The sequence below is a fragment of the Suncus etruscus genome, chromosome 1 (assembly GCF_024139225.1).
Source record: "Suncus etruscus isolate mSunEtr1 chromosome 1, mSunEtr1.pri.cur, whole genome shotgun sequence".
NCBI classification, from domain to species: Eukaryota; Metazoa; Chordata; class Mammalia; order Eulipotyphla; family Soricidae; genus Suncus; species Suncus etruscus.
The window spans coordinates 30,645,700-30,665,102 of NC_064848.1; the positions used below are offsets into that span (position 1 = coordinate 30,645,700).

Here is a 19,403-nt window from a genome sequence, read left to right on the forward strand (position 1 = left end):
TTGGTCCCATAAAAATTTCGCTAACTCATTTTATTTCTTTTTTTTTTAATTTATTTATTTATCTTTTTTTTTAAATGTTTGTCCTTCATATATATTTGTGAGCACATACAGTTTCAATCCCCCCCCCTTTTTTTTTTCTTCGTTTTTTGGTAGGTGACCTGTGGCTGTTATCCCATCAGTCCACCCACGAATACACAGACATTATAATGTAGCACCACTTCCCCCTACAAAGGCACACTAAGTAAAGGGGAAATTTTACATTTAAAAAAAAAAAAATAAAAGAGAGCTCTTATCTACTAGAGATAGGAACTCATAGTTATTTAAAATATAGGGATATCTCCTGCCTTGAAAATATGTCATGTGGAATCAAATTAGACCTCAGGTGATTAGATACCATTCATCCAGCCTTGAACCCTGGATCTCCGACATAGAAACGGCACAGCTCTCCACAACAGCTGCAGGAAACAAACTCCATCCAGGACGGCCTTAATACGACGAGACCAACAACAAGGCCCACCTCTAACATGATATCCTGACAACGGGGAAAATGCGATCATTTTGACCTTAGAGCAGATTAGCCTACCTTACCAACTAACGACAAGACAAAACCAGAAGTCTTGGCTCCCTTTGGTAGGACAAAAACCCAAGATCGGGATTTACAGATGACTGGCTGCTTGATTCACGACCAGACTGTATACATCTTGGGACCAATAAATAAGCCCTAGTTTAGGGTTTGAACTATGACCTGCACAAGAATCATAATCCCCAGCCCCAAAGATCCGGCAGAGACAATTGTAACGGAATGGGGCTTTTGGGAGCACAAAGAAAGACGCTATCCTAGGTGCCACCCTAGGCTCAGTGCAAAGACCAAGATCATCAACCACAGAAGATGGGTTAAAATGACACTGAGGTAACAGAACCTCTAGAACCACAAAGACTGACTTCATCATAAGTCCCACCTCAGGATCTGTGCAGATACTGAGACCTCTAAACACAGAGCAGAAGTCTTCCACACACCAAAGGAAAAAAAAAAGAAAGAAAAAAAAAAAAAAAAAAACACCACCGGGAAAGTAAAGGATCCTGAGCAATGTCTAGAGTTGATCCCATGACAGTATGCTCCAAGGACGGAGAAATCCCATATCTCTTAGGCCAAGTGAATTCTTTTTCGAATGACCCCAATATTTACTGTGCCAGTGCAGGAGGGAAAAAAACAAAAATACAAAAAGCACAAAACCTTTGTTATTATTATTTTTGATTTACCAATCTATTTTGGTCGATTTCTCTGTTTGGGTGTGATTATTGAAAGTGTAGTCCCCAATTATACTTATTTTTTTTATTTTTTTTTTCTCTTCCTTTCTTCTCTTTCGTTATGTGCTATGCCATGTTTCTTAATTCAAGACCATGGTGTGATTTTTGTTTGTCTGTTTTTGTTTTATTTTTTTTCTACTTGTTTGTTTGTTTGTTTTGTCTGCTCTGTGTGGTGCTTATCGAAATAGCTGGAGCCCTCACTGGATATTTGACACTTCTTTTGGTACTAGTGGAGTGTTTCACCTACTTTTTCTCCATCTCCCAGAGTGATGATGAGAGCCTTTAGAAGGACTCCGCCCATTTTCGGGGTATTAGACTCTTACCCCAGTTTATTGCTTTTTTCTCCTTCAAACAAAACCACGCAACTTGAACTAGCTAGTCCTGACTCCAGATAGAGGGGGAAATAAGGGAGGCATCAGGACCAAACAGGTGCAAGACTACTAAGTAGTGGGTTAGATACAGAGGGGACCACATATTCTAGCCGCCCTGGGGTGAGGGAAAAGGAAAAGGGAGGTAGGATAGAAACGGAGGTGTAGGGATGACAATTTGGCGATGGGAATCCCCCCTGATTTTATGTAAATGTGTACCTAAAATATTATTGTCAACAATATGTAAGCCATTATGATCAAAATAAAAATTTATATTAAAAAAAATAATACTTAAAATTATTTCTAACAAAAAGTGAAAAAGAAATTCAAGAAATAGAAATAGGATTTATAGTGATGAAACTAACCTAATTGGTAAAACCTATCCAATGAGATGACATCCCAATATTACAGTAATAAAAACAATTCAGGCACCAGAGAGAGCATTGTGATAAGGTGTTTGCTTTGCATGCAGAAGGATGGTGGTTCAAATCCCGTCATCCATATGATCCCCCAAAGCCTGCCAGGAGCGATTTCTGAGCTTAGAACCAGGAGCACTGCCAGGCGTGACCGAAAAAAAAAATTACTATTATAATACCAAATCAGAAAACTCAAAGAAATAACCCAGTTACACTTCTTAATGAATGTGGGAAACCTTAAGGATTTCATTGAAAACTAAAAAAAATGCATTTAGAAGTTCTGTGAAGAAACAAGTCAAAAGTTTTATAAGAAATTCATGATCCAAATATAAACATTTTTGTTTCTTTTGCTGTCAAACCTGGCAGTGTGTGGAGTTTGCTCCAAGTGGTGCTCAGAGAATCATTTAGTGCCTGTTATGGAACAAGGGATTCATTCCAGTTCATTGAGCCATCTCCCTGTTCCTGAAGCTAATTATTGAGCAAAAAATTAAAAAATTCATAGGATCTAAACACTAAGAAAACAGTACAGATTTACTAACAGTACTATATTTTTTTCTACCTGAAAAATAATGAAGTTTTAGGTCTAGTACTTCAAAAAATAAAATTTAGATGATAATATAGAGTGTTCATTGTTTTAAATTTTAAGTATAATTTATGAACAGATCTCAAAACTTTTAGAGATGTATCTATATATCTAATTTATCTACCTATCTATCTTGGAGCTGAAGAAATAGTATAGTAGGCAGTACACTTGTTTTGCACATGGTCAATCAGAGATTTATTCTGGCACCTCATATGTACCCTCAAACCCTGCCAAGAATAAAAGATATATTCTGTTTTTTTAGACTCTTTGCCATCTGAAGGGCCTGGCCTTTTCTGAAACAGTAACTTTGAACTGAGAAAAACTCCTTTTTTAAATTTTACTTATTTTTTATTTTTATTTTTTTTACTTTTAGGCCACACCAGGAAGCACTCAGAGGTTACTCCAGACTGTGATTCAGAAATCTCTCCTGGTGGGCACAGGGGCCCATATGGAATAATGGGACTCGAACCACAAATGGTCCTGGATAGACTGATTGCAAAACAAATGCCCTACTGTTGTGCTATCTCCCAGCCCTAGGAAAACTCATTCTTAAAAAAATGATAGTGACTGAGTAGCAGTGCTGCGGACTGTTTTATCCTGATGAGATAAAAAGTTCCTAAGCATAACCTTAGTGAGTTCAATTTCCCACTGGAAGTCAAGCGGGAGCACGAAGAGGCGAATATGAAATATGAATTATGAAATATGAAATGAATGAAACCACACAGAATGCATGGGGACTTGCGTCTAGAAAGACGAAGACAAATTTATTTTTTGAGCTGGGTAGCTTTTAAGGGTTGAGGTTTGGAATGCGGGGTGTAATTTTTGACATCAAAGAGAGTGGGAGATGGTTAGGGAAACAGAATGAAAGAGGTGGCTAAAATTTGCACATTAAAGAACCGATACTGAAGTTGAAAAGAAGTTTTGTTTTGGGTTAGCTTTGTTTTGGGTAAGCAGGGGAAACCAGGTAATTTTCAGGGAAGTGGGAAGAGAGAGAAATGTTTTAGAGTTTTTGGGGAAAACTGAAAATTGCTTTACTATGAGCTAAGTTTTGGGAAAAAACATCATCTTGGCGCCAAAGTAGCAAAGATCACAAGAGCTGGTTAGTGGGAGACTTTTGGTGGGATTTGTACTGTCCTCCTTTGTTAGAAAGAATTGCTAAGGCCTGATTTTTAATAATGGTCAAAAATAAAGAGAGAGATAGTTACAATCACGTTAGAATTATAGCCAAACACTCCACGCAAAGGGTCAACTGATTTTGACTGCTCTAAGCGGGCCTTTTTGGCAAATAATTCTTTTTCAGGAGTGCAACACTTTTCTGATGTGTGTGCCCTTCCTGAGTGGGGCGCAACATAGCAGGTTCAGGAGAGGGATCAATGTAACTTTACAGTGTATCTACAATAAGTAGTTGTAGTCATGGTTAATAGCTCTCAGTTCATAAATAGAGGATTCAATAAGTAATATGAAGGGGATATTGTTCTATAGAGATTTCTTCTTTTACTCAGTTATTATAATGTAGTTCTTTGTCATATGTATTAGAAATAGTATTATGAAAAACACCAAAAAATAATTTTGAATAATTCTTTTCAGCGCGAATATCTTTTTCTAATAGACTTGCTGCAGAACCACTCTAATTAGGACATATTTGCTCAAAAACATAAGGGACATTTCTCTTCTTATGCAAAATGAAGCTGTAAAAATTTGAAAAAATTTTCATTGCTCCTAATTACAATTCTCTATTAAATTTATTCTACTTCAAAGATGAATCAGGAAAAGATAGTAAATGCATATTCAATTCTACCATTGGTTTTTTTAGTAGGTCAAATATACAGTAAAAATTTGTCCTTTCTGTTTGGATTTAAAATAATTTTAGAGATGAGTTGATGTTCATTTTTATTCTGTTTTTAAGTGAAACTATTAGTTTTTCAACATACTTATGAGATATTCAACAATTAAAGAAAAAATATAGGACAGAAATTCACTTATAAGTATGCCACTCAGAAATAACCAGTGCTAGCATCACTCTAGATATATCTGCATATATGAATAAATATATGTATGTATGAATTAATAGTAGCAAAAAGATAGAAAAATCCATGGGGTCGGGCGGTGGCGCTGGAGGTAAGGTGCCTGCCTTGCCTGCGCTAGCCTAGGACGGACCGCGGTTCGATCCCCCGGCATCCCATATGGTCCCCCAAGAAGCCAGGAGCAACTTCTGAGCGCATAGCCAGGAGTAACCCCTGAGCGTCACAGGGTGTGGCCCAAAAACCAAAAAAAAAAAAAAAAAAAAAAAAGAAAAATCCACAAGGGAAATTGCATTTTATATTACTTTGTGGAAAGAATATTACTTATTTTACAATAATAATAACTATAGAAAAATTTCAAAATATGTTTGTACACTAAATGTTAACTTCCAAATCTCAGTATTTTATGCTTTGTAGCAAAAATAAAAATAATAAAATAAATGTTAAAATGGAATATTACTTTAACATTATAATCTTAAATAAAACCATTTACTGTCTTATTTGCTTACAATTTTGTGAAGTTTTTCATATTAAGAACTCTATCATATATTATTCAGACACTTATAATAAGCACATTTACATGGGTCATATCAATCAATGCTAATATGCTCATAAGAAACTGAGTCCAAACATGGGTAAGCAAAGGAATAAGCCATGTCCCAGGGTACACTGTCTTTACCCAAATACATTACTTCCAGAATTAATATTCCCCCAGCTTTTTCCTTCCATTTTTTTTGTGCTGGAAGAGTCATACACATGGTTGTTTGGGGGGGGGGGGTTTACTGGGGATAACACTCTTTACTTGTGAAGCCCACACATGTACTCATAGCTGTGGGGATAGGAGCCCATTCCTAATTATAAAGTTTCACAACTTTTTAGTTGGTGTATGTGCTAAGAATTTCATGCTTTGTTTTTGCTTCTATGTTTGGGACACTTCTAGCAGTGCTCAGGGCTTATTCCTGGCTCTGTGCCCAGGGATCACTCTTGGCAGAGTTCAAGAGACCATATATGGTGCTAGAAACTAATCTGGGTTGGCCATATGCAAAGCAAGTGCCCAACATACTATACTATTGCTCCAGCCTCAGATTTGCACCCTTAACTATGGATCATACACATCCTACTGTTGGAAGAGCTGCCACGCATAAGCAGCTAGACTACTTAGGAACTACTTAGCTTGGGAAAGGTGGGTAGGAGTGGGGATCAAGCTCACAGTCTCAGGCTTGCAAGGCAAACAGTACATTCCCATCTTCTTTTCAGAGCCAGAACTCTTTTTTTGTTTGTTTGTTTGTTTTGTTTTGTTTTGTTTTCTGTTTTTTGTGGGGAAGGGGTCACACCCGGTGACCCTCAGGGGTTACTCCTGGTTATGCATTCAGAAGACACTTTTGGGTCGGGGGACTATATGGGATACCAGGGATTGAGCCACGCCCATGCAAGGCTAACGCCCTACCTCTGCGCCATCACTCTGGCTCCACCAGAACTCTTTTTATTGTTGTTGTTGTTTTGTTTTTGGTTTGGGGGTCACACCTGGTGATGCTCAGGTGCTACAGACGACCAGCTTTACTAAGAAGAACCTTCATGGGGTCTGGGAACCTTTCACAGGGAGAGAAGCGGGAGCACGAGTGGACGAATATGAAATATGAAAATGAAATAAATGAAACCACACAAAATGCACTGCATGGGGACCCTCGTCCAAGGAATGAGAGACAAATTTACTTTTCAGCTGATGATATTTATAAGCACAAACTCTGGTATGCAAGGTGTCCTCAGGGAGAACAAAGAGCAGGGGAGCAGTACAATGGGGAAACAGGCCTAGAATTTACATATCAAAATGACTTTTCTATAGGTGAGAAAGAACTCTGCTAGAGAGCTGTGAAACAAAAGCTAGAGATGTTTTCGGTTTAGCAAAAAGCAGGTTTTTCAAGAAACCAGGAGGAGAGAGACAAAGATATTTATGATGTTTTTTTTTTTGTTTGTTTGTTTGGTTTTTGGTTTTTGGGCCACACTTGGTGGTGCTCAGGGGTTACTCCTGGCTGTCTGCTCAGAAATAGCTCCTGGCAGGCACGAGGGACCATATAGAACACCGGGATTCGAACCAACCACCTTTGGTCCTGGATCAGCTGCTTGCAAGGCAAATGCCGCTGTGCTATCTCTCCGGGCCCTTATGTTGTTTATGTAGTAGCCGGAAAATAGATTTTAGAGGGGACGGAAATACTTGTTTACCATCATAGAGCTAGACTCAGAAAAACAAGCTGCTGGCGCAAGGTTATATGAACTAGCCAGCAGGGAACTTTTGGCAGGTTTTTGGTACTGACATTTCTTTGTAGGAAAGCTGAGGCTGGATTTCTATAGTGACCAAATAAAGAGAAAAATGTAATGTTACAGCCATGTTGGAATTACCGCCAATAATCCATGCAAAGGGTCAAATGGTTGACTTCGCTAAGCAGGCCTTTTGGCAAATATTTTTTTTGGAGGAAGGCACTGCACCAGGGAAGGAGAAAACCACATCTGGTGCGTGCTTTCCTTAAATGAGAGGTAACACTCGGGAGTTACTCATGGCTATGCACTCAGAAATCGCTCCTGGCTTGAAGGACCAAATGGGAGGCATGGGATCAAACCCAGGTCCGTCCTCGGTCAAGTGTGTGCAAGGCAAACACCCTAGCGCTGCGCTATCTCTTCGCCCCCCACCTATTTTTTTTATGGAATGCTTCAGAAATTTGCGTGCCATCCTTGCGCAAGGGCCATGCTGATCTTCTCTGTATCATTTTAATTTTAGTATATGTTCTTGTCATACATAAACAAGAATATCACTGACGATGATCTCAGGGATAGGGATCACTTCTTTTTTGTTGTTTGTTTGGGGGCCACATCTGGTGGCACTCATCATCCGGTGGCACTCATCATCCGGTGGCACTCAGGGATTACTCTCAGCTCTGCACTCAGAAATCTCGTCTGGCAAAATAGAGGGACCATATGGGATGCCAGGGATCCAACCGGAGATGGCCATGTGCAAGCAAACTCCCTACCCACTTCTAAGGTTGCTCAGGAGATCATATGTGGTGACAGAGATCGGACTGGGGTCAATTTGTACAGTGCAAGAAGTGCTTTATCCACTGAGCTATCTTTTTGTCTCCAGAGTCAAAACTCAAGCATTTTTCCACACAAAATGTATAAATTCCTCATTAAAATAACTTAGAACAAGGTTAAGAAATTAATCACTTTATCATTGTTTACCACTTTAATTTACAATGCCCTAAAATACTGATACACTGCCAGTTAATTAATAATAATTATTAGTAAGTAATCAATTGTTATTAGTTATCAAGTAATTACTAATAGGCATTAGTAATTAGTAACTATTAGTAATATTAATAGTGATTAGTTATTAAAAAATACTTAATTTTATGGAACATGTAATTTTATTAAAAGAGAAAAAGAGGACTGGAGATATAGCACAGCAGTGGGGCATTTGCCTTGCACACAGCTGATCCAGGACAAAAGGTGGTTCAAATCCTGGCAACCCACATGGTCCCTGGTGCCTGCCAGGAGCGATTTCTGAGCACAGAGTCAGGAGTAACACCTGAGAGCCGCCAGGTGTGACCAAAAAAAAAAAAAAAAAAAAAAGACAGAGAGAGAGAGAGAGAGAGAGAGAGAGAGAGAGAGAGAGAGAGAGAGAGAGAGAGAGAGAGAGAGAGAGAGAGAGAGAGAGTCACACTTCATTTTAGGGTATCCCAGAAATATATAATTTCTCTTTTATGGGGAGGTCACACCCAGCTGTGCTCAGGGATTCCTCCTGTCTCTACACTCAGAAATCGCTCCTGGAAGGTTCGGGGATCATATGGAATGCTGGGATTCGAACCACCGTCATTCTGCATGCAAGACAAACGCCTTATCTTTATGCTATCTCTCCAGCCCCTAATTTCTCTTTTACCTTATGGAACTCTGCTTTCTTTCCCAATTTCTCCTCCATCACCCTATTTTCCCTTTCTTCCATTTTCTAAATAACACTTTCTACATTTCAAAAAGTTAAAGAAAATGTATCAAATAATTTATCATAAAAGAATAAAAATAAGTCAATGGACACTTTTTAATGTTATATTTTCTTATTGGAAAATGAACCTACTTCTTACCTATCCTTCAATACGTACATACATATTTTCTTATAAAAATGAGGATCTGTTTCCATTTCATTCTGTAGTCTGCTTTTTCTCATAACATTACAGATGAGCAATTTTCCTATCATTAAATTTTATTTAATAAAATAATTTGTAGTAATTCTTTTGATGTAATTTTAATGGGTACATTCTAGCATATGGTTGAGCTATAACACATTTTAATTATTCCCTAATTGTTTGATGTTTATACTATTAACTTTTTTTTTCTATTATAAAATTGTGCCTTTAATAAACTTTCGGAAAGTTGGAGAAGAAATAAAATGATTCAACTTTTCAAATTATATTAGAGGTAAATTACAATGTATTCAGCTGGTGAAATTCTCTTATACTTAGAATCCCAGATTCATCTCCAAAATTTATTTTTAAAGCTTAAAACATCTTTTATGAAGTAACCATTTCTTGTTCTTTGTTTGCCCTGTTTAATATATTGTTTTCTTCATTTTTCTTTTTTATTTGCTTATTTAGCCTATCCCATCTCTGACATTGAAAACAGTCAATTAGAGAATAGCAACATTTCTGAGAAAAACAATTCTTAATCTTTCTCATTATTTTACTGCCTTTTATAATCCAATTAGCACAGGGATATTCATACAGCACAAGCCTCTGTCCAGGGGCCCAGACCAAGAACTTATATTCATTGAATAAAATTTCAAGCTTATATTCATTGAATAAAATTTCAAGCTTAGGGGCTGCCTTGCAAGCGCTAGCCAAGGAAGGACCACGGTTACATCCCCCAGTGTCCCATATGGTCCCCCTGAGCCAGGGGCAATTTCTGAGCGTTTAGCCAGGAGTAACCCCTGAGCATCAAATGGGTGTGGCCCAAAAGACCAAAAAAAAAAAAAGAATTCAAGCTTAGGGTTAGAAAAATTCAAGCACTGAGGTCCAATTCTATTAAAGTGATATGATATTAATGACTTTTGTTGTTTTCTTTTCCTTAGCTGAGGAAATAGTTCAGTAGCTTAATCTGTCATGCTTTCATGAATGTAAAAATAAAAAAAATTATGCAAAGGCAATAAATTATTCATCATGTTGTTTAGTCTTAAATCCATGGTCATCTTTTCTATCATTCTCACATATACTTTTTCTTGCTTCATAATACTTCAGATACCAGTTAATAAATATGTGTGCTTCAATGTTCATCTCTGGGTATAATTGCATGGATGTTTTTAAGATCCAAGGGACTAATTATTATGAGCTTTCTACTGCATTGAGGAGCATATTGTTGGGAAGTGAATATTAAAAATGTAAAATGTAAACTGATTTATTCTCACAAGGAAAAATAGAAGTTGAGATAAAATTGGCAAAAGAAAGCAAAATATATTCTAATTGGCTTCTTTGGATCCATTTTTACTCTCCTTAATAATGAGTTGGAGAATGAACTATTAAAGTAGTTTGTTTTTCTTTTCGGGCCACGCCTGGCAGCGATCAGAAGTTACTCCTGGCGGGCGCAGAAGATGCCGGGATGGAACCCAGGTCAGCTGCATGTAAGTCAAAAGCCCGATCAGCTATACTATCGCTCTGGTGGCCCCACTCTTTCTTTTCCGTTGATTGGAGTGCTATGGGATGGCTGGATTTCCTGCAGCCGATTGGACTGGCTCGGTGGCACTCAAGGCCTTATCAGGTGTATTATCTCTCTGTGTCCTGATTTTGCATCTTTGAAACCATGGAGGAATCAGCAGAAACAGCTCTGGACTGTTACTGATTGTTTCTAGCCAATTGTTAATACACCAATGGCTCTGGCAACAAATTAGAAGTGTGGTAACTGATCACAAAGAGCTGTAATAATAAATCAATAATATGAAAAGCAGTAGTTTGTACTTATACACAAACCAAAACAAAAAATAAGGAAGAAACAGAAACCAACCATGATATGATAGTAAAAGTACTTGTAGATTATTTTGCACAACTTTCTCTTTATCACTAGCAGAACACAACTAAAAATTCAAGCTAGAAAATAATTATCAGGGGCCGGGCGGTGGCGCTAAAGGTAAGGTGCCTGCCTTACCTGCGCTAGCTTAGGACGGACCGCGGTTCGATCCCCCGGCGTCCCATATGGTCCCCCAAGCCAGGAGCAACTTCTGAGCGCATAGCCAGGAGTAACCCCTGAGCGTCACCGGGTGTGGCCCCCAAAAAAAACCAAAAAAAAAAAAAAAAAAAAAAGAAAATAATTATCAAAAGAGACACATTTGACTTCAGTGACTCAAGTTTCCTTTTGCCTGCCTCAGATGTCTCTTAAATCTATGGCTAAGTAAATGATTAAGCATTTTTTTTGCCTTAATGTCTTCGCTGTTAAAATGAGGGTAATGCAACATTAACATATTAAAACAGTAAGATACAACTTGATATCTATCAGATCAGCAAAGATAAAAATCTGCAGGGCCAATCGATAGCAATAGGTCTGTCGTTTGCCTTGCACACAGCTGACCCAGGATGAACTTGGGTTCAATCCCCAGAGTCCCATATGATCCCCGAAGTCAGGAACAATTTCTGAGTTCATAGCCAAAAGTAACCCCCGAGCTCACAGTGTGAGTCCCAACTCCCCCAAGATAAAAATCTGGTATCAAACGTTAGTGGGAATATGGGGAGATAACACACAACTACTGCTGATGGAAGGTGATTAGTTTTAACCTTTAAACAAAGCTCAGTTATATCTTCATTTTACTTAGAGCACAATATATTTTAAGCCACACATACTGCTTCTCGGTCTTTGTGCCTAAGTATCTCTAGGAAAACTTGGAAATGGTGCTCATTGGTGTGTTAGTTCTGGTAGTGAAAAACTGGAATAGATGTCCACCAGAGAAATGGAAACAGTGGATTTCAGTTGCCCACATGAAAAATTTTTTTAAAAAATCACTACTCTGTTCAAATAACAAAAAAAAAAAAAAAAAAAAAAAAAAAAGCTGAACAGGTTGAGAATAACTTCTTGGATTCAGAAGAGAGAGAGGGACACAGAGCGGCAAACCAGTTCCCAAGATTAAAGGCTCAAGTCAGTGAATAATGGAGATATGGTTTACTAGAGCAGAGATGCTCAGGCAGCAGAAACCATCTGCAAAAGGGAACCTTGGGAGTGAGAGCTTCAGGCTGTAATTGATGGATTGCTGTAGGCTCAGTTCAGATAAGTCAAAGAAAAATCTAGCCTGGGGGGGACTCCCACTAAGCCCTGAGATTTGGATTTGCCTTTAGGAGAGTAAATTTCCATAGGGAAAATCTAGAAAATAAAGAGAAAAGTCTCTTCAGGCTTCTGAGAGGGGAAAAAAAAAGAAAGCGTTTGAATGCACCAGAGCTTTCTATTCATCTTAATAAGGCTTGGCTTCCAGGGAATCTAATTAACCAAGTCTAATCAGTTGGGTGTTATAACAGGCTAACTCACCTAGAAAAGGGTCAATTCCATTTGACCCTAGTCATTCCTTCCCAGTTAAGAGAGGGAATACAAACCAGCAGTTTGTAAGGTTTAAGGCCAGAGGCAAAGATTCACTAAAGATCTCACTGTAAAATAATAGGCAGAAACTCCTTCCCTCACAACTCAACAAGGGAGTACTAAAAGTCAATTACTATAGTTCCTGTTACCCAATGAATCATGCCCAGCTATTAGGAAAACATTGCCAAGTATAGTAAAAGACAAAAAAAAAATTATTTGTAGGTACTGAGCAAGCTTCAAACCTAGAGCAAGCTCAAACAACTAACATTAACATACTAAGGTCTCTAGTTGGTAAAGTAGGAAGAAAGAAGAGATGAGAAATACAAGTAGAGATGGGGACATCCTAAGAATTGGGGGGAGTAGTAGAAAAAAATCATTACAGAAATAAAGAATGCCTTTGATAGATTTGTTAATAGATTGGAAATGGCTGAAGAAAAACCTGAAAGGATTTATTGCTAGAATCTCTGAGAGCTAAAAAGGGAAATAACAAAAACAAATGTTGGTTAAAAAATAGTACAAAAGAGTCAAGAACTGAGGGTAAACTAGAAAATATGGAATATACATTTAAGAGAAATATCAAAATAAAAATAAATAGAATAAATAGTTAAAACAACAACCACTGCTGGTGTATGGATATGAAGAGTATTATGCTGAGCAAACTGAGACAGAGGGAAAGACATAGATATACAATAACCACACACCATTTGTGGGATATTAAAAAATAGTATGGTATTAATATCCAGAGACAATAGAGAAGAGGGCCAAGAAGATCAGTCCATGGTAGGAAGCTTATCAAGTAGCAGGAGAGTGCAGTTAGGACAGAGAAGAGACCACTATTTTGACAATGATTGTTGGAAATGATCACTCTGAACAAAATCTAGGTGCTAAAGTGAGATAAAGTGATAGGCATGGTATCCTTTCAATAACAATATTTCAAACCACAGTGGCTAAAAGTAAAAAAAAAAAAAAAAAAGAGAGAGGGAAAGAAAGAGAAAAGAAAAATTTCTACTCCAGAGGTAAGCACAGGGTGGTGGGAATATGGAAGAGAAAATGGGGACATTGCTGTTGGTGACAGGTGTTTTACATAGAAGAACTGAAACTCAATCTCAAAAAAAATTCTTTTTTGGTTTCTGGGCCGCACTCGGTGATACTCAGGGGTTACTCCTGGCTATGCGTTCAGAAATCTCTCCTGGCTTGAAGGACCATATGGATGCTGGGGATGGAACTGAGGTCCATTCTGGGTCAGCCATGTGCAAGGCAAACATCCTACCACTGCACTACTGCTCTGGCCCCTGAAACTCAATATTGAACAACTTTGTAACTCTGAAAAACCCGATTGTATTATGAACAACCTTGTAACACACTAATAAAAATAAATAAATAAATAAATAAATAAAAAGATTTAAGGAAAAACCTGGAAAAATGCCAGAGAATAGTGTACCTTGCCAATAGAAGAGTAAATAGAACAAATATCTGACTTCTCAGAAATTATGTGAACAAGAGAGTAGAAATAAATATTTAACAGAGATCAAGCAGGGGCCAGAGTGGTTGCACAGAGGTAGGGCATTTGCCTTGCAGGTGGCTGAACTAGGATGAACCAGGGTTCGATCCCCCCAGAATCCCATATGGTCTCCCAAGCCAGGAGCGATTTCTGAGCACATAGTCAGCAGTAACCCTTGAGAGTCACTGGGTGTGGCCCAAAAACCAAAAGAGAGAGAGAGAAAGAGAAAAAGACAGAGAGAGAGAGAGAGAGATCAAGCAAATAAACTAAACCAATAATTTTTCAAACTATAAACTTACCTGAAAATATATATTACAAGTTGTAACTCAGTCATTAAATTGTAAAAAAGAAGGAGGAGGAAAAAGAGGAGAGGAAGTGTCAGATGTAGTGGAAGGGGAAAAAAATGTTAAACTTAGGGGAAAACTCACGTTTATTTTTACAGCATGAGTTAGCAGTTAAATAAATTAAAACTATGTATAGAAATGTATAATTGAACATAACAGAGCCTGAAGTTGGTCTCATGACAGTATGCTTCAAGGGTGGAAACACCTGTATCTCTTAGGAAATTTCCTTTCTAATTTCCCCCAATATTTACTGTGCCGATGCAAAAAAAAAAAAAAAAAAAAAACTTGGCACATCAGCACTTCCTTTTTTCCTTTTTCTCTTTTGTTTTTTTTTTCTTTTTTTCTTTTTTTTGTTTTTGTTTTTGTTTTGGGGCCACACCTGGCGATGCTCAGGGGTTACTCCTGGCTGTGCCCTCAGAAATCGCTCCTGCTGCTGCGCCAGCACTCTGGCCCCATTTTTTTCTTCTTTAGGTTTATTTATATTTATAGTTTCTAGGCAGGGGCTCCCACCCACTTATTTTTTTAGCAGAAACACAGAACATGAATCATCTTGTTCTGCCTTATATTTCTATGTCTTCCCACAAAATGAGAAAAAAATGAATGGTACCTAGGGGCCAAGTGGTCTAAGGAGCATTGAGCAGAAATAAAAAAATGGTCAGACCTAAATACCCAAACCAAAGTCAATGACAATAGAATCGAGAGACCCAAACAAGCTATCACAAAAGGGACCTATTACACTAGCAGTACAGGGTGCTAAGGGTGGAGGTTTGGGATGCATGTTGGAAACAGTGTCAAAGGGATGTCAATACTGGTGGTGAGAATAGACCTAATTACTGTCACTATGGACCTTAAATATAACTGTGAAAGGCTTGTAATCCACATTAGTCTCAATAAAAATAAAAAAAAAAAGAAATGTATATAGTAAAGTGTGTACAGAAAAGTTACTTAATCATTTAATGTTTTAGTTTCTTCAAAAGATGAGGATTAATAACAGCAAGGGCAGTATACATTCTATGACTGAAACTCAACTATGAACATCTCTGTAACCAAAGTGCTTAAATAAAAAAGTAATTTAAAATTATTTTTTTATTTTTGGGCCACACCCGGTAAAGCGCAGGGGTTACTCCTGGCTATGTGCTCAGAAATCGCTCCTGGCTTGGGGACCATATGTGACACCCGCGGTCTGTTGTAGGTCAACTGTGTGCAAGGCAATTGCCCTACCAATGAGTCACTGCTCCAGCCCCTAAAAATATTTTTTAATGTATATCAGGGGATAAAATGAGTCGGAATGTGTAAAGAACGAGAACATCTTGTTATACTCATTTAAAGTGTCTTTTCGGGAGTGGGGAAAAAAATAAAGTGTCTTCTCTTATTACACAATATATGATTATAATACTAAAGAAAAATAGGTAGCAGTAAAGAAACTGTGGTACATCTACACAATAGAATACAATGCAGCTATTAAGAAAAATGAAGTCATGAAATTTGCTTATACGTGGATGGATATGGAGATTATTATGCTGAGTGAAATGAGTCAGAGGGAGAGAAATAGACATAGAATAATCTCATTTATTTGTGGGATGTGAGAAAAATAAAAGACAGTATGGTAGTAATAACCAGAAACAATAAAGATGAGGATCAAAAGGACAAGTACATGTTAGGAAATTTGCCATGTAAATACAGTTAGACTAGTGAATGGTCAACCACTGTGACAATGATAGTTGGAACTGATCACTCTGGACAAGAGGTGGGTGCTGAAAGGGAATAAAGTGATTCTTAAGCAATGTGCAAATCACAATGTCAAAAAAAAAAAGAGAGAGAGAGAGTGAGAGGAGGTAAAATATCTACCCTAGAGGTAGGCAGGAGGAGAATAGGAAGGAAACTGGGGACACTGGTGGTGGGAAATGAGTACTGATGAAGGATAGTATATATTGTATGACTGAAACTCAATCCTAAACAAATTTGTAACCACAGTGCTTAAATAATTCAATTATATATCATATATATTTATATTTTTTAAAAATTATATATATATATATATATATTTTTAAAAAGCATGCCTTTCTGAACAGGTATATATTCTTACTTTGTCCTTTCTTCAACAACCTGAGATAGGGGCAAATTAAAGCTTACTAGAAAAACTTAAAAAAAATAAATAAATACATAAATGTCTGGTTGACTTTCTATGTTCTAGCCAATATTAATCTTCAAATTTTCAGAATTAGTTGATATTAAGCAGCTTAATCATAATTTGTCCCTTGACTTTTAAAATATGTTTTAGAATTCAGTATATATGAAAATGTTGAATCAGGGGCCAGAGCTATAGCACAGTGGGTAGGACCTTTGCCTCGCACTCAGATAAATGGGATTAGATTTCACATCATCCCATATGGTCCCTTGAGCCTGCCAGGAGCTATTTCTGAGTGCAGAGCCAGGAGTAACCCCTGAGCACAGCTAGGTGTGGCCCCAAAACAAAACAAAACAATTTAAAAATAAAAGGAAAATTTGAATCATTTTTATATGAAGACTTTGCTAAATTAATTGAGAGGATCTCTTTAAATGGGACTGTTATTCTGGCAAGCTGGGAGGACAGAGTGATAGTATGGGATACACTCTGGGAACATTGGAGGAGGGAAGTCAACACTGATAGTGGGATTGCTATTGGAATATTGCACACCTAAAACTCTACTATGAATGACTATAAATAACAGTGCCTTAATATTAAAATATTAAATAAATGTATAACTTACTGTGATTATTAAGTAGCCCCTACAGTGACTTATACAACTATATTTCATGACATAAAAATTATACCTATATGATATTAATGTTAGATGACAAATATTTTAAAGGGTAATGGTAACAATAAATGTGAACAAGTATTATTTTAAATAATAGAATATAGTTTATATTAAACATATAATTTTTTATTTTTTAATAACTTTATTTAAGAACCATGATTACAGTTGGGTTTCAATTATAAAAAGAACACCTCCCTTCATAGTGCAATATTCCCACCAGGAATTCCCTCCAACTCCCTCCTGCCACACCCCTTGCCTTCATGTGATTTTTGGCCATCTGTATTTCTTATTTGAGGAATTATCTATTCATTTCTTCTCCCCATTTTGTGATAGGGTTAGCTGACTGTTCCTTGTCAAGTCCTGTCAGTGCCTTATATATTTGGGATATTAACCCCTTATCTGTAGAGTATTGGGTAAATGGTTTCTACCATTATGTGGATGGACTTTGTATCCTAGTCATTATTTCCTTTGAGGTTCAGAAGCTTCTCAGATTATCTGTTTATCTCCACTTCCATTTGTTTGGACAGTGCTGTTTCCTCTTTGAAGATGCCATTGGTCTCAATGTCATGGAGTGTTTACCTATGTGTTCTTTTATATATCTAAGGTTCTGAGTCCAATATCAAGGTCTTTTAATCCATTTGGGTCTTACCTTTTTTGCATTAGTGTTAGATGAGTTCACTTTTTGCATGTGACTGACCAGTTGTCCCAAGACCACTTGTTGAAGAGGCTTTCCTTGCTCCATTTTGCATTTCTTGCCCCCTTTTCAAAAATAAATTGATTGTCTGTCTGAAGAACATTCTCTGAATACTCAAGTCTATTCTACTGATCTGAGGGTCTATCTTTATTCCAATACCATGCTGTTTTAATGATTATTGCTTTGTAGTACAAATTAAAGTTGGGAAAAGTGATGCCTCCCATGTTCTTTTTCAGAAAGGTTGCTTTATTTATTCTTGGCAGTTTATTGTTCCAAATGAATTTCAGGAGTGTTTGATCCACTTCTTTGAAGAATTTCATGGGTATCCCTAGAGGAATTGTGTTAAATCTACAATGCTTTGGGGAGTATTGCCATTTTAATGATGTTAATCCTCCCATTTCATAAACAGGGTATGCATGTGTCTCCATTTTCTTGTGTCCTCTTTTATTTCTTGAAACAGTGTTTTATAGTTTTTTTGTATATGTGCTTCACCTTATTAGTTAACTGCAAGTTATTGGATTTTGTGTGGAACTAAAGTGAATGTGTCTTTAATGTCTGATTTTTTAATATTAATTTCTTCTCTATTATTATTTGTCTACAAAAAAGAACATTGATTTTTGTGTCTTTATTTTGTAGCCTACACATTGCTATATTAATCTATTGTTTCTATAAGCTTTTTGATAGAGTTTTCGGGGTTTTTTTTTTTTTAATATAGCAGCATGTCATCTGCAAACAGTGAGAGCTTGACTTCTTTCCTTCCTATCTGGATGACCTTGATATATTTTTATTTCCTAATTGCACTTACAGTACTATATTAAATAGGAGTCGAGAGAGGGCAACCTTGTCTTGTACCAGATTTTCAGAGGAAAGGCTTTATATTTATCTACATTGAGAATAATACTTGCATTGGCTTGTGGTAAATAGACTTGATTATATTGAGAAAAGTTTCTTCTATTCTCATGTTTTTGAGAGTTTTCACTATGAATAGGTGTTGAAACATATATGCTTTCTCTGAATCTATTGGTTTTTATTTTATATTCAATGGTTTTTATTTTTTCTTTTGTTGATATGGTGTATTATGTTGATTGATTTAAGTATGTTGAACCATCTTTGAGTTAATGGAATAAAACCTACTTGTATGATGTTATATGATCTTCTTGATGAGCTATTGGATCCGATTTGCTAGGATTTTGTTGAGTATCTTTGCATCTGTGTTCATCAGGGATATTGTTCTGTAATTTTCTTTCTTTGCAGCATCTCTGTCAGGTTTTGGTATTAGGGTGATGTTCACTTCATAAAAACTTTTTGCGAGTGTTTCTGTGTCTTCAATTTCCTGATTCTAAAAAGAATCAGTCGTAGTTACTTTAGAAAGGTTTGAAAAAATTTGTTAGTGATTCCATCTGGGCCTGAGCTTTTGTTTTTGAGAAGATTTTTGATTACCATTTTAATTTGTTCAAGAATGATGGGTCTATTTAGATAGGCTAGATCATCCTGATTCAACCATGGGAGACTATAAGAGTCGAATAATTTATCCATTTCTTTCAGGTTCTCTTGTTCTGTGGCATAGAGTTTCTCAAAGTAGTCTCTGATTACCCTTTGAATATCTCTGTACTGTAGTGATATCCCCCTTTTTATTTCTAAGCCAGTTTATTAATTTTCTTTTCCTCCCTTTCTTTTTAAGTTTTGCTAGTGGTTCATCAATCTTGTTTAATTTTTCAAGGAACCAACTTTTGCTTTTGTTGATCTTTAGGATTGTGTTTTGGATTTCCACTTCATT

At 36.9% G+C, this 19,403-nt stretch overlaps 1 protein-coding gene and 1 non-coding gene across 2 annotated transcripts in view; one reads left to right on the forward strand and one right to left on the reverse strand.

Annotated features, from left to right (window-relative positions):
* The window catches only part of VWC2L (von Willebrand factor C domain containing 2 like), a 331,484-nt gene that overhangs the window by 306,232 nt on the left and 5,849 nt on the right, over window positions 1-19,403 (forward strand). The window lies entirely within an intron of this gene.
* LOC126028517 (U6 spliceosomal RNA) lies at window positions 7,387-7,493 on the reverse strand. Its single transcript, XR_007502440.1, has one exon. It is a non-coding gene; the product is annotated as a U6 spliceosomal RNA (small nuclear RNA).